This window comes from Lontra canadensis, unplaced genomic scaffold (genome assembly GCF_010015895.1).
Source record: "Lontra canadensis isolate GAN:19392208 unplaced genomic scaffold, GSC_riverotter_1.0 scaffold80, whole genome shotgun sequence".
Classification (NCBI taxonomy): domain Eukaryota; kingdom Metazoa; phylum Chordata; class Mammalia; order Carnivora; family Mustelidae; genus Lontra; species Lontra canadensis.
The window spans coordinates 2,774,220-2,785,732 of record NW_022631074.1 but is presented as its reverse complement, the minus strand read 5'-3'; positions in this window follow the sequence as shown (position 1 = coordinate 2,785,732).

Sequence of the window (11,513 nt, the reverse complement as noted above, 5' to 3'; positions counted from 1 at the left end):
TGACCATGGCTAAGGAAAAAAAAATAGTATCATTAGAAAACAAAGCTGAAAGAAAATCTTGGTAAGTTATATTAGTGAATGGACTTCAGATAATGTATTTATCATCTATCTTCCTGTATTTTTTTAAAAGATTTATTTATTTGAGAAAGAGAGATAGAGTGCACCAGACAGTGTGAGTGAGTGGGGGAAGTAGCAGAGGTAGGCAGAGAGAGAGTCCTGAAGCAGGCTCCCCTGCTGAGTGTGGAGCCCAACAGGTGGCTCTATCTCAAGACCCTTAGATCATGATCTGAGAGGGAAACCAGGAGTCTGATGTTTATCCAACTGAGCCATCCAGGCATCCCTACCTTCCTGTATTTTCTATAATAAAGTATATTTAATTCATAATGGAAAAATATATAATAAACACTGTGAATTATTAGATTTTTAAAAAGAAAATTTAACCTCCATTTTTTATTCTCTTTGTGAGTTATCAATTCTATATTAAACACATTGTGTTTATTAATAAAAATTTATGTTTTTTCCAAAGCATAGAAATCTAGAAGAATATCAGTGATTATATTTTTATTATTATTAACACATTAAAACCTGGAAAGTCTTATCAATTTTTCTCTGACTGCATTTGTCCAGGACAAATGTCAAATTGATTAATGTACTGAACATCTATTGTAATTTATTGCACAGCTCTGAAGAACAGAGCTGACTAAGCTGACAAATGAGGAATAAAGTTTCACAAGAAGACCAATAGTATAAATTACACTGTTACCAGTCCCTGGGCATCAAAGTCTTAAGAAAAAAATAGTTATACTTCTTGGGTAAAGTCGAAAAAACTCTTACATAGCGATGGGTAGAAGACTATTCCTCCTTTGAAATAGAAATAACATATAATGCATTGCTGATATTAGTCAAAGAACCTACTCCTGCAACCCAAAATAAATTTAAAATTTTACTAAATTGAATGTATTATATGTAACCAGCTAAGATTTGCACCTGATTTCTAAATCCTTATTCAGTAAGTTGCATATACTGGTATAGTTTTTCAAAATCATGCTAATTTCATGAGTTCACCTACACTATAAAATCTTACATATAAATACAAAAACAAGAAAGTCACAAGTTTCACTCAAAGAAAAATTCAGATTATTTTAGGAATTTATAGAACTATAGAAGATTCATTTTGAAAGGAACTTAGAGGTAATGCAATTGGATGAATTATCAGTTTTTCCCCCTGTAATTTCTTTCTTCAAAGGACATCATAACAGGGAGCCAAAACTTTAAGATATTAAATACAATTGTTATGACAGAAGTGGAGTGGAAAACTCATCCTTCTGCCCTCCTCTCTCCTTCCTTTTCTCACCTTCTCTCTCACTCTCCAATCCCACCACAGTTTTTTAAATATAGAAGCGACACTTCACAATAGAGAATTCATCTTTCTGTACTTGTTCAATGACTTAAAATTTTCAAATAATTTTCTTATATTCAAAACAACTCAGAGTTTCTCTCTCTCTCTTTTTTTTTCTTACTCTCTCCTCCCCCTCTCTTTCTTTTTCTCTCTTTCTCTCTTTCAGTTATATAACCATCTTTCAATGAGAATTTTGTATTCCAAATAGAGTGTCCTCATTTAATCAACTCAAGCCTGGCCTTAGCACTGTGCTACCTGTTACCAGAATCTTATGACCTTATTATTAGAGATTCTATATCCTGAGTTACTGTGAAAACTGTTGCTTGCTTCCCTATATATTTTCTCTTCTCTTACCTGCTTGCAGAAGCCCATTATTACTGTGTCCTTCCACTGCAAGGCCATGAGCTCAAGAATGGTGACCCTATTTCCAGCCCCAAGAATAAATCATGATTGATTCAATCCAATCATCTTGGTCTTATTTCTTTGGGCAGTGGACATTTTATACATTGTCATGTAACCAAGTCCTAATCAATGCAATGTTGAGAGAAACTCCACTGACAGACTTTTATGGGAGATTTTTCTTACTGTAAGAGAGATGCTGGCAGTGCCTGGGTGGCTCAGTGGGTTAAAGCCTCTGCCTTCGGCTCAGGTCATGATCCCAGGGTCCTGGGATCAAGCCCCGCATTGGGCTCTTTGCTCAGCAGGGAGCCTGCTTCCTTTCCTCTCTCTCTGCCTACCTCTCTGCCTACTTGTGATCTCTGTCAAATAAATAAATAAAACCTTTAAAAAAAGAGAGAGAGAGAGAGATGCACAGGAGCATATTCTCTCCTCTTTCCTGAATAATGTTATGTTTTCATGTGATTGTAGAACTGCTGCAGCCATTTTGTCTCCATGAAGAGACATACTGAAAAAGAGAGAAACCTTGTCTTTATTTCATATCATTGTAAGTAACAGAAGCAGAAAACTAAGCAAATTTAAAGTTTCACTTCTTTCACTCAACAAAAAACCGGAAAGTTGGTGTTTGTTGCCTTTGGAACAGCAACTCTAAGGATATCAAGAGCAAGAATTCATCAACTGCTTTGACCTTTCCCTATTAATACAAGAAAGCTGTTACAGTCCCAGACAACATGTCCATATCAAAACAGTCAAAAGAGAAAGCAGGACTGAAGAGACTCAATGAGAAGACAAAACACATTTTCATATAGTCACTCTTCATGGAAAAAGAGTCTGAGAAAGTTTTTTTTTTTTTTCTTTCCTGCCTCTATTGTAGTGAAAGTAAGGAAATAGTTCTTGAGATGGGTGCTAAGTAAGCCATCTACTATATCTTCCACACTACCTTACATAGACAGAAGAGAAAGACCTAAATTCTTTTTTAAAAATATTTTATTTATTTATTTGAAAGAGAGAGAACATGAGCCAGGGGGAGGGGGCCAGAGGTGAGGGAGAAGAAGAAGCAGACTCCATGCTGAGTACAGTGCCTGATGCAGGGCTCAATCCCAGGACCTTGAGATCATGACCTAAGCCAAAGTCAGATCCTTAACTGACTGAGCTACCCTGGCACCTCTAGGAAGACCTGAATTCTTGATGATGTTATTGATCCTCAAATAAAAACACATGAGATAACAGTTTTCAGATGCTATATTATATAAGAAAATGAAGGTCTTTACTACTTAAAATACTTATAGTTTGGAATTGTGTTTCTTTTCCTTGAAAATATCTTACTTGAGCCAAATAAATATTATCAAACAGAAACCTAGAGTCACATGTCAATAAAGGTCAAACTGATGACATATTTTTAAGTTAGAAGGAATAAATTAAATATACCTGAAAGATTTATGTTGCAATTTATAAATATTTTTGTTCTTAACTTATAAGCAAATTAGTTGTAACTATATAGACAACTGTTACAGACTTTATTTAATGTCTGTCTTCCACTATTAGAATGCAGTCTTTCTGATAGCAGATACCATTTCTGCTTTGCTCATTGCTGTGTACACAATGTCTTTTAAATGGCACATACTAAATAAATGTCTCAAGAAATGGATACTTGTTTTCTTTTAGTTGGATTTTTGGCAAATCTGTTTAAAAAACAACTCAAGACTTCTAGCAATTAGTAGTCTTTAATAACATGATTTCTACTACTTCTGAGGTCAGTAGTATGGATGGAAAGAAAAAAAAACTTATTTGCAGATGTTGAGTAGTCGAGATGTTTGGTGAAATTAATTTTGTTCAAATATGTTCTGAATAATAATTTAATCTTTATATGAAGGAAAATGATTCATTTTCATTCTTTTCTATTTGCCATTGATCTATGAATTAATGAGAGCTTCAGATCAATGTTCTTTGTATTCATAAAAGGAGGTCATAAAATCTTAGTGTAGGTCATTTAATCCAATCTCTTTCTCTTAATCAAGTTCTTATTAACATGGAGAGCCTGACTATATGCAGACAATGCTTAGGTCATATATATAAGTATAATTTTGACCCATAAACTGCACAACCTGCTCTGGATACCAGCCCCCTTATCTACAATATTCAGCTGAGGAAGCCAGCCTGCTCGGATTGCTATCTCTAGTGAAAATCCAGGAGCTAAACAATAACTTCTATAACAGTTGGTCCAAATAAGCAGGACTTGATTAATAAATGGCAGCTTCCCCAATTTTTGTTCCTGTTCCCAATTTAGGACCAACCAGAGAAAGCAAAGTATGTAGCCCAAACTAATCATGTAGGATGCCCACTTCTAGTTAATACAACCTACAGCTTCCTCAGAAATAAGCCTCCAATAAGGGCACACCTGAAATCTTTCTTTTTCTCACTATAAATCTTTCCCTCTCCTTTATCTGTCCACATCTCTGCCAAACCCGAATGATGGTGGCTTACTGATTTGCTATAACAAACTCAGAATAGGCATTAAAACATAGAAGGCTATTTGGATTTCCTTAAAAGAAATTCATAAAATGTTACAGTAAAGATGATCATTAGATAGTGATACATTGACCAGGTAGACAAGGAGTGTCAGTTTAAAAAAAATTAATCTTTATGAGATTTTTCTGACCTATTTTAAGCATATTTATCAGTTAGAAAATAGAAAACTTTGTTTTCCTGAAATATTTATTAAGTATAGATGTAACCAAAATAGATCCAGCACCAATAATTTAATCAATCTGAAGGATTCTGAATTACCTTTCAAAAATGATTTACCTCAAATTTCAACACATGAAGGAAATTATGTAACCTTTTTGATGGATTTGCTTTCCAAAAAATGGAAGGAATGTAGCTGCAGTTCTAGGTTTTGTTTTGTTTTGTTCTTGTTTTTTTAAACTGACTTGTTGAAATAAGGTTTTCTATGAAGAAAATATGAACACCTATGTGTTAAACTTACAAAATCTTAGATATAATCTTCTAATTGTTCTTTACATTTGAATATAAGTACATAGAAAATCACAAATTTAGAGTATGAATGATTAAACAGACTTTTTTGAAAGATCCTAGATGAACTAAAATAGTTCATTCTTTCTGATCTTTCAGTTGATGTTTTCTTTTAATATGAAAGTTCCACATAAAGATATGACATTTATTAAGGATATACTAATTTTAATTATACAATAATACTACATTGCTTTATCTTGATAATTTTTAAGAAAAAATTAATTTTCAAAAACCGATTACAATTATGAAGACTTTCTTTCTTTAAAGATATTCTCATATTTTTTTCTTTTCCTTAGGGTTTTTCTTAGATCACAGACATTTCTTATTGCCACCATAGGAGCTTGGAGACAGAGATGTCACTAATCTTCGATCCATGAAATAAGAATCCAAGACATAAAAGCCAAAAGAGGGCCTTTTAAGGGAGGATAATAAATCCAAGCAACCCTCAAAGGGAGAATGCACAGATGAATACCTTCCCTAAACTAGGATTACATAAAATTCCACTACTTGAGATTCTCTTTTTGGGCCATGTGGACATTTTATTCAGTTTCTTGAATATCCCTAAAAAAGTTAAACTCTCCTACATTTAAGTGGTAATATTTTAACAACCTTAAAATAACATAAGGAGTTGCTATTCAATGTGTATTAAATTTCAGTCATGAAAAATGAATAAATTCTAGAAATCTGCTTGTACATTATGCTTGCAGTTAATAATTCTGGCCATATGTATAAGTATTTATTAAGAAGGTAGATCTTATGCTATTTGTTCTTATCGCAGTTAATTTTATTTTAAAAAATTTGAGATAGTAATAAGAAGATACAGTCTAGAACAGTCTTTCTGAATCTCTGACTTTCACCATCTCAACATACATTGTACTTAGCACAAAAACATGAGAACTTGCAAAGCATTGAAATTTTGCTTTTCCTCTATTTTCCTATGTAGTTCTTAAGAGTATGCTCCCACGGAGTGCCTGGGTGGCTCAGTTGGTTAAGGATCTGCCGTCGGCTCAGGTCATGATCCTAGGGACGTGGAATGGAGCCCAGAGTAGAACTCCCTGCTCAGCAAGGAGTCTGCTTATCTCTCTGCCTCTGCCCCTCCCACACTTGTCCTCATCTCTCCAGAGCTGTCTCTCAAATAAAAAAATAAAATCTTAAAAAAAAAAAAGGACACTTCCAAGAGTTTTGGAAACAACTGTAATGAAATATTTGGCATTGGACAAGGGAAGAGTGAGTGAAAATGGAAAAGGAGAGTCATTTGACTACTACACAATTTGACTTGAGTTAGCTTTCACATTGGCAGTAAACACCTTTACATCTATAACATGTATAACATGTAACAGGACATCCTGGGTTTTAGTGCCTTGGAAAGACAGCATTATTCTGTAAGAAAGGCCACGCTGCAATGGATAATAATCATTCAGTTTCTCTTTAAAAATTACACAAGATTTTAGTGGAAAACTTGAGATCAATGAAATAAATATAAGTAATACAAGAGACAGCAGTTAGAATATCATTTTTTACCCAGATTCTACATGTTCTGATACAATGATATCCCCAAACAATAAAAATTCAAATATAAAATAGGAAATATATTGCTGCTATTTTTAAATGTTAAACTTATGGAACTTTCTATAGATGAAATTTATATTAGAAATACATTAAAGAATACTAAAAACAAGATCATGTTAAATATATTGTCAGACATTGACACTTTTAGCATAAAACTATGCTTATGCAATTTGTCCTTTTAAAAAATGCTCATATTCAAATTTTACTTCAATGCTTACTTTATTACTCTCTGAAAGCTCAGAGGCTTGATACTTACATAAATGTATTTTTTAATTACGAATAAAAAGTGCTACAAATATGACTATAAGCTTTCAATATTATTTCAATAAATAAATGTAATCAATTGATTCTTTTGCAATAAATAAGTAATTTATTTTTTGGCTATTTATATTGTTCCTTTCCACCTAAAATATTAATGTTATTATAAAAGGTATAATGATAGGCATTTAGGTGGAATAATTTCAAAATGTGTTATGTTTTCATTCAATTATGTAGTTTAGATTAGTAAAATTGAGAGAGATAAACATAGAAAGGAAGAAAGAAAGAAAGAAAAAGAAAAAGAAAGAAAAAGAGAAAGAAGAAGAAAAAAAGAAAGTGAGCTGAAGTATTTTCCAGAGGTGCTGGGGGAGATGCCTAAGGAATTGGAAATGATGTTGGTAATGTAATGGTCTGTGTAACCTCATGAGCTGTCAAATCCTAGACTGCACAAGACTAATAGCTCTTTTATAAAGAGTTTCTTTTAGCACTGCTCCCCAAACTCAAAGGCGCAGAACACTAGCTATTTAAGGGCAAAGTGATAAAGACTCACTTACTTAGGTTGATAAGCTTTCTCAGGAGTAGCATTTTGATTCTGAAACAAGTCACAGAACTCATTAGCAGAACCAATGGCAATGATAATAGACTATGACTATCTTTAATTGTCCTTCTGTTGTGTTATGCATTTAAAGGCTACATTTGAAATGAAAGCTTTGTCGGTGATTTAATGGCAGGATTTGGGTTTTAAAGTAAGATAATCTCACACCTATAACAAGATCAGTTCTGCATTAGACACATGCCCTGGACCATCTTCAGAAATCATTGTTGACTGCATAAAATGCACACATTTGAAGATCCCGATTTTGCAAAAAAAAAAAAAAAAAAAAAAGTAAAAATGTCTACCTATCATTTAATATCCAAAGATATTAACTTTATGTTTCATGAAATATGAAATAAAATGCTAGCTACAAACATGGCACATACTTCAAATGGCATTCTAGACTTTAAAGCATCAAAATGTTTTAAATAGGCATTACCAATGAATATTGCACAGAGTTTTTAAGGCTGTCAGTGTGATAAAAATATTTCAGCGTCCCTGGAAGGATGTATAAAGTTTAAATAAGCATATTCAATATGACAATATAATTTTATATTTAGAAATGTAAAGAAAAAGTCACTATTTTTTAAAAATATTTTATTTATTTATTTGACAGAGATCACAAGCTGGCAGAGAGGCAGGCAGAGAGAGAGCAGGGAGCAGGCTCCCTCTGAGCAGAGAGCCTGATGTGGAGCTGAATCCCAGGACCCTGGGATCATGACCTGAGCCAAAGACAGAGGCTTTAACCCACTGAGCCACCCAGGCATCCCAAAAGTCACTATTTTTTGACACAAATTCCAGAAAGTTGGTTCATAAATAAAGTTCTACTTCTTTGCAAAACAGGAAGAGTTATCTTGAATATGGGATATGTTTATGAGGTGTTTGTTTAAATGGAACACAGACTGTAAAACTTTGGGAACTTTTAATAGAACAAAAACATGCAGTAGAGATTAAACTGGGGCCCAGTGATCTAGATCACAGACTGTCACGGCTGGCGCAACAAATCAACCAGGAACGTGAGGGTAAGAGGATGAAGAAAAGAACTCGAGAAGCAGAGAGATGGGGGTAGGAGGAGCACTGAGGAGGATGTCCAACCGTGCTAAGTTTATTCAAAGCATTAAGGCTGTATATATAGTGATATTACAATAGAAGAAGCAATACATCTGTGTCTAGTTAAACGACGAGTTCCCATAATAAGTTTCACAATTAACTATAAGCAGACCTCGTGTCGCCAAATGGCTGATGCCAGTACAAGTGTTCTGTATTGATACAGCAAACCTGAAAATAATTTATGGGCTGTACTAGGGCAGCAAGGACCAGCCATGAACTTATGACCCCAACCAAATTGTTCTCATTTGTTTAGCAAGCATGTGGGAAGTCACGTAGGTGAGCACACAACACATAGCACAGACCCTTTCTCAGTGCTACTCAACTTTTCCCGTCCTAAACCTTTTGTTAGGTTATTCGGACTTTAAAGGAGGCACAAGTCAGGGCCTGGTTTGGTCCTCATCTCAAGCCTTATTGCGGCCTCCCACAGCAGACAGAGTTCAGTATAAACCCCTGAACATTTAGACTCCTCAGTTTGGACTTGCTGAGCTTAGCAGCCCTGTGGGTCTATCCCTTACTTGCAGAATACTGTAGTTCATATTATAGATCCCAGGCTGTTTTCAGTGTCCTCTGTTGTTCAAGAAGGGGTTTGGATTAATTATCAAATTATTTCAGATATGCACTTATTTAAATTATTTGCACTTATTTAAATTTTGACAATGTAGTGAATTACATTCTCTCTAAGTTTTATCTATGTGATTATTCTTGACACTATAAGTATAATAAAATACTAAAATAACTGGAAAAATCAAGGAAAAATGTGTTTACAGCTTATTATGTCTATATAGAATGATGTGGTTAGAAATGGGAGGGCTACAGAGATTCAGAAACTTTAACAAACCAGCCTTCTGTTATTTTCCCCTTTGTTCTCATATATCAAAAGGAGAAATCAAAGAAACCAAAATAAAACTTGGTTATAGTAAATTGGATGAAAGGTCAGACAACTAAGACATTTGTTGTTTCTATCATCTATCATCCCTTGATTCCCTTAAAGAAAAAAAAAAAAAACCCACTTCATTGAGATATGGTCCACAAACAAAAAGCTGGAGGAATTTAATGTATACAACTTGATGAATCTGGAGACAAGTATATGTTTGTGAAACCATCACTACAATCTATGTCATAAACATAACTATTACCTCCAAATACTACATGATACCACTTATACGAGAAATCTAAAATTGTTGTTGCCTAATATCACGTCCAAGCTTTTCCTTTGGGAAAGTATTTTTGAGATTATGAACCACACTTATTGAGAGTGATAACAAAACCAATCAACCATTTGTATGCATCCAAACTGTAGGTTACAAAATATTGGAAGTATTTTAAGCAGTTATAAGAACTTTTGTAATCAGGATACTTGAATATATTATAATGAAATTTGGAAAGATAAAAGTGCAAAGGCATATAAAACATTTTGGCTTCAAAAAAGTTACTACTCAACAAACATTTACTGAAGCCCTACTTTGCATTAAGTGTAGTAGAAATGCAAAGATGAAAAACACATGATCCATATTCTAAAATATCTACTATACTTGCAAGAAGTTAAATAGCAAGAAGATAATTAAAATGAATAATGAATGCTGTGAGAAAGTGGACATGGGTAACTACAAGATTTCATAGGAACAAATAAAATGGAGGATCAAGTTCAGTACCCAGATTAGGACACTTCGAAGAAGTGATGCTGATTTCTAAAACATTGGTAGGATTTAGAGTCATTAAAGGGTGATCAAGCAAAACAATAAGCACATGGAAAGATGAAGGAAGATAAAGCCTTATTTTTGGGTAGAATCTAAATCTATGAGGATGAGAGTAGGGAGTGAAGATTTAAGCAGAGTTTATGTCAAAAAGGGCATATTACAGCATACTAAGAAGTTTGCACAGTAGCCTAAAATATATTGGAAGACATGGAAGAATTTTAATGAAGGGGTGGTTTTTCTTTTACATATTTTTTTTTTCATTAGAGTATAGGTGACATACAATATTTTATTAGTTTCAGATATGCAACATAGTGATTCAGTGATCATATATACTACAAAAAGCTCATCACAATTAGTGTAAGTACCATCTGTCACCCTACAAAATTATTACAATATTATTGACTATATTCCTATGCTATATTTTCATGCCTAAAGCTTGTCTTTTTTATAATCAGAAGTTTGCACTTCTCAATCCCTTTCACCTATTTTATCTATCTGCTCATCCCCTTGTCAATCACCAGTTTGTTCTCTATATTTATTAGTCTGTTTCTCTTTTTAGTTGCTTATTTATTTATTTATTTGTTTGTTTTTAGATTTCACAGATCACTGACCTTATATGGTATTTGTTTTGCTCTATTTCACTTGGCATAATATCCTCTGGATGTTGCTGTAAATGACAATTTTATTCTTTTTATGGCTGAGTAATATTCCTTTCTGTGTGTGTGTGTGTGTGTGTGTGTATGCCCCATCTTCTTTATCTATTCATCTATCAATGAACACTTAGATTGCTCCCATATCTTGACTATTGTAATAATACTGCAATAAACATAGAAGTGCACATATCTTTTCAAATTCATGTTTTGTTTTGTTGTTTTGTTTTTTCCTTTGGGTAAATACCCAGAAGTAGATTTACTGGGTCATATGGTACTCTGCTTTTAGTTTTTTGAGGAACCTCCACATTGTTTTCCACAGTGGCTATACTAATTTACATTCACCAACAGTACATGATGGTTCCCTTTTCTCCCCACAACCCCCAACTTTTATTATTTCTTGTCTTTTTGATACTAGCCATTTTTGACTGGTGTGAGGTGATATTTCATTGTGGCTTTGATTTGAATTTTCTGGATGATTATTGATGCTGAGCATTTTTTTTGTTTGTTTGTTAGCCATATGTATGTCTTCTTTAGAACAATATCTATTCAGATCCTCTGCCCACGTTTTAACCTAATTATTTTTTTGTCATTGTTGAATTGTAGGATTTATTTATATATTTTTTATACTAACCCCTTATTGGATGTATCATTTTGCAAATATCTTCTTCCATTCCATAGGTTGCCTTTTCATTTTGTTGGTGATTTCCTTTGCTGTGTAAAAACTTTTTAGTTTGATATAGTCCCAGTTATTTGTTTCCTTTTGTTTCTCTTGCCTTGGGAGATAGAATCAGAAAAATATCGTT